General features: G+C 44.0%; 1 protein-coding gene across 3 annotated transcripts in view; it reads left to right on the top strand.

Annotated features, from left to right (window-relative positions):
- Positions 1-4089, top strand: part of mdga1 (MAM domain containing glycosylphosphatidylinositol anchor 1) — a 184558-nt gene extending 180469 nt beyond the window's left edge. For all 3 annotated transcript variants that reach the window (XM_076985745.1, XM_076985743.1, XM_076985744.1), the window contains one exon: positions 1-4089. This exon is cut by the window's left edge and continues 571 nt beyond it. The gene's annotated coding sequence lies outside the window, so the exon portion shown is untranslated.
- Positions 4090-4361: the final 272 nt, after the last annotated feature.

The following is a 4361-nucleotide window of genomic DNA, read 5'->3' as shown; positions in this document are numbered from 1 at the left end:
GGCGGAGCTTTGGACAAAGATAATGGGCGGAGCCTACAAAAGCAACTTATCGCCCCCTGTAGACTGACACTGCACAAAACATGAATAGTCCTGTGATGGCTGAGCTGAGTGCAAGGCCAAGAGTGGCAACAGAATTCAGGACGGACGGGACGGACGGGACGGCCGAGGGAACCGGGGCGCACCTCACGGCCGACTCACGGCCAGCTGTGAGAAATCCTGACCACCCAAATGGAATCGGACCTGTACATTTACGTGTATATGATAAATGTCATAAATATCAAGGGAACACAGATGGTCAGCAACTTTTTGAACTATAATGACGTTGAACTAAAGAAGCACAAATTTATATGCTTTTTGTAATACTTTTGGTTTCTCACTGTGTTGTGTTTTCTTCATCTACGAGATTACTGTACGCTTTGTCAGTTGGCTTTGTGAGAAACAAGGGTTCCTGTCTTGCTGCTAATATATCGGTTTAGTGGAAAGATGCTTGGACTTTGTATGAGTGGGTACTTGGCACGGCCAACCTGGCCTGCCATTCACCTAGCGTCTCCAAGATCTGTAAACAATCACAAACTGTACACACCAGAGCTGTGTGAACAGTGAGAGTGACTGTCCGTCCCACATACGTCTCCAACCACATGTGGCATTTTGGCTCATTAAAGGACTCTGGAACTGACATCACTCCATTTTAAAAAATGAAGGACACCCTTAAGGACTCAGAGCTGGAAATCTGCTTTTCACTGCAGAGTGTCCTTTGGGATCGACCTGATCCCTTGATCCTGTGGTGGAGAGATCGGTGGATTTATTGGAGAGGACCCAAGACGTGAAAATGTACCCGAGTTTTTTTGTGGGGAGCTAATTGTGAATGTCACATACAGACTTTGTACGTCATCAGCAGTGGGATGTACGTCTTTAAAATGAAAGTCAACCACGTCTTAAAAAGTGGACCACACTGACAGGATTAATGAAGAAGAAGTGTAGCTTTCTGGCACATACTGACCAAGCAAAACACCATCTTTCAGTTAAATGTCTTCAATAACTAATAGAAAGCACTGACATTTCATTTAAAGCAATATGGTATAATATTGATTTATAGCATTGTGCAGTATAGCACATGTTTAGTTACCAACAGAGTTTATTGTTTGAGTAAACTATTTCACAAGCTTATGTAGACATGAGAAACTTTCATGTGAGCCATGTCTTCTGAAATGTCTAACTGTTAGCACCAGGCTCCCAGAGGGTGTATCAGGGCTCTCTGTTAGGTCCTCTGTGGAACAGGTGGTGTTCATCACACGATCCATCTAAATACCGTAAACGCTGACTTTTGCAGAGAGTTAGGAGCACAAACAGAATTTGGATCTCACAGGAAACAGAAAGAAACCAAGTGTGCCTCTGTTGGAGTCTCTACATGATGGGTGAACTGGTCATTTTAAAGTTAGATGTTATCACAAAATTTTGCTTTGACCCAGTATTGTAGACAGCCTCTGTTGTCCTCGTCCAACGTGCAACGTTTTACCCCCGGGCTGTAGACTTTGACCCGTCAGACTTTGACCTTCCCTGACCCCTGCTTGTAAAATTTGCTCGCATTCAATTAACCACTTCATATCTATCTTATGATGCAATATTGCTTGTGTCTGCTAGCATCGGTGATCAGTGTTGACTCATGTCCCGCGTCATTGCGCAGGTCCATAGCAGGAGAAGAGTTCTCTGGACCGCCACGTTGCCTCTGGTCCGGATGGCTGGACATGCCTCAGCCTTCTGCCTCATCAAGGCTACGTGCTAACATCTTTGCTAACTCTGCATTTGCGGTCACTATAGCACATGTAATCACCATTTATCATAATCGAAGTTAGACACCAAAAGACTTCCAGAATGCAATAGTGTGGCTGACGAATAGTGTTACAACAGTTTGTTCAGGTTACGGCTGAACACTGTATTTATTCTTGTATGGTAATATATTAATTTCTACATTCACTTTTCTTGTATCACTATTAGTGTTCACCTTGTTCATTTTGTCCTACATGTCATTTATTGCTTCTTGTGGACAATATAACAACATTCCTGTACCCAGCCACCTCCACACGTTAATAGCCATTGATATATTTCAGTAGGTGCTAACACTGGTGATGACTTAAGATGAACTGTGTTCATTTGTGTTCACCCGTGTTCGCCCGTGTTTACCTGTGTTTACCTGTGTTCAACTGTGCATGTACAGGTACAGTGTTAAATTAATAAATCCTGATGATCCTACAATATCTTACATACATCATAGTTAGGCAAATTCATACCATATATCTGTTCATTAATTCAGTATTGTGATAAGGGTCTATGTACATTTAAGAGTCACTGTACAATGTATGCTCCCCAAGAATCTGTAGTGTCTCTGGAATTTGCCTCAGTGTGTGTGTGTGTGTGTGTGTGTGTTTGTGTTAGAAAGAAAGAGATCACGATGGATTAGCTGCCCTAGTGATGAATTCCGATGATGGTTATGGTAATGACTGTGACCCAGAGTTGTAGGTGTGGGTGAGTTAGTGGATGGGAGTGTGTAAGGAAACAGTGTCTCGTACCCCTGATGTTCTCAAATAATGGCATTAACCTCACATTCTGTCCTCTTCTTCATGCCACACCACCCTTCCTCCACCTCCCGCACTGACAGAGCGTGTCTCACTGACGGAGCGTGTCTTACTGACGGAGCGTGTCTCATTGCTGTAGCACCAGTGCAAGTTGAGGTCAGTTATCCTGCATCATCAGATGAATTGTCCTAAATGGCTATTAGATGAAGTACAGAGATTGAGCTAGGGTATGTAAATGAATGAAACCATGTTCTTATCTCCACGTCCCCACACCTTACTTCCACCTCACCTGCACACACACACACACACACACACACACACACACACACACACACACACACACACACACACACACACACACACACACACAGCCATATCCAACAATACAGCAAACCTGGCCAACAACCTTCAAATCATGTGATGGTCTCATTTATTTCTGCTTTGGAGTCAAAGTCGTGAGACAGTGCATCGATGCTAACACACGCTAACCTAGCACAGGTTTCTCAAAAGCACCACAGTATCAGGATGGACTTTGAAATCTGAAAAAAACACAGTGCCCAAATGATTGTAGCCACGTTACTTAATAAAGAAGTCCTGACTTTTCCACAGCTGTAAAATTCACTATGCATGTGATACGCACTCCATGATTCTAGTCTTAACATCAGTCATTTCCTTTGATCGATAATTATGTTGTTGATTCATTTGGGGGCATTTAATCAGGACTGTGTGGCATGAACTCTGGCATTCTGACTGTTGTGATTATCCGTGCCATCAGCCATGACAGGGTCTGACATATTCGTGAGGCACATCTCTCAATAAAGAGCTTTCCATGAACAATGAAATCAGCTGTACTTCAAAGCATCTGTTGCACAATGTCCATGTCAACGTGCTCCTCTGTTTGGAAGGCAAATTTTCAACATGCGATACCTGGGTTGGTGTTTCTTGCTTTCATCCCTGGTGAAGAGATGTTTCTTCCAGGTGTCCTGCCTGAAGCGGCCGTGTGTCATCACCCTACGCCATGAATTACAATTACATGCAAATGAAATATGTTAAAACTTGTTTTAAAACGAACACCCATAGGTCCGCCCCCTCTCACTGCACTCGCTGTGGTGTTGCCCTGCGTGGTCGGGGTTCATGACGCTGGTCGCCGGTGTCTGTGCTGCTTCAGTGCAGTGCCGCAGAACCCCAGACGCTCAGACCAGTGGAATCATCTGGTCTGTCCTCCAAGCTCTTGTTGAAAACACTAACATGGCTGATCCATGTCACCTTAAATCAAATTGGTCAGACTGTGTGTTGTGTGCAAAGACTGCAGACAGGCGTGATGCTCTTTGATGTTTGATTTGATTGTTTGTTTACTTTCTACCCCCCCACACCCCCCCCACAATGTACCGGCGCACAAGTGAAAAGCTTGTGATGCTGGATGTTATATATTATCTGTCATGTAATGAAATATTTTAGAGGAAAAGTATATTTGAAATATGACTCCAAAATATAAATAAATAATCATGAAAAAACAGCTCATCTTTGTCATTCTTTACTGTTTGCTCTAAGGATACTGTAAGACTGGGGATGCTGTAAGACTGGGGATCCTGTAAGGCTGGGGATCCTGTAAGACTGGGGATCCTATGAGGCTGGGGATCCTGTAAGTCAGGGGATCCTGTTAGGCTGGGGATCTTATGAGGCTGGTGATCCTGTAAGACTGGGGATCCTATGAGGCTGAGGATCCTGTTAGGCTGAGGATCCTGTAAGGCTGGGGATCCTGTAAGGCTGGGGATCCTATGAGGCTGG

This window comes from Brachyhypopomus gauderio, unplaced genomic scaffold, assembly GCF_052324685.1.
Source record: "Brachyhypopomus gauderio isolate BG-103 unplaced genomic scaffold, BGAUD_0.2 sc43, whole genome shotgun sequence".
NCBI classification, from domain to species: Eukaryota; Metazoa; Chordata; class Actinopteri; order Gymnotiformes; family Hypopomidae; genus Brachyhypopomus; species Brachyhypopomus gauderio.
This window is presented reverse-complemented; position numbering and strand designations above follow the sequence as displayed.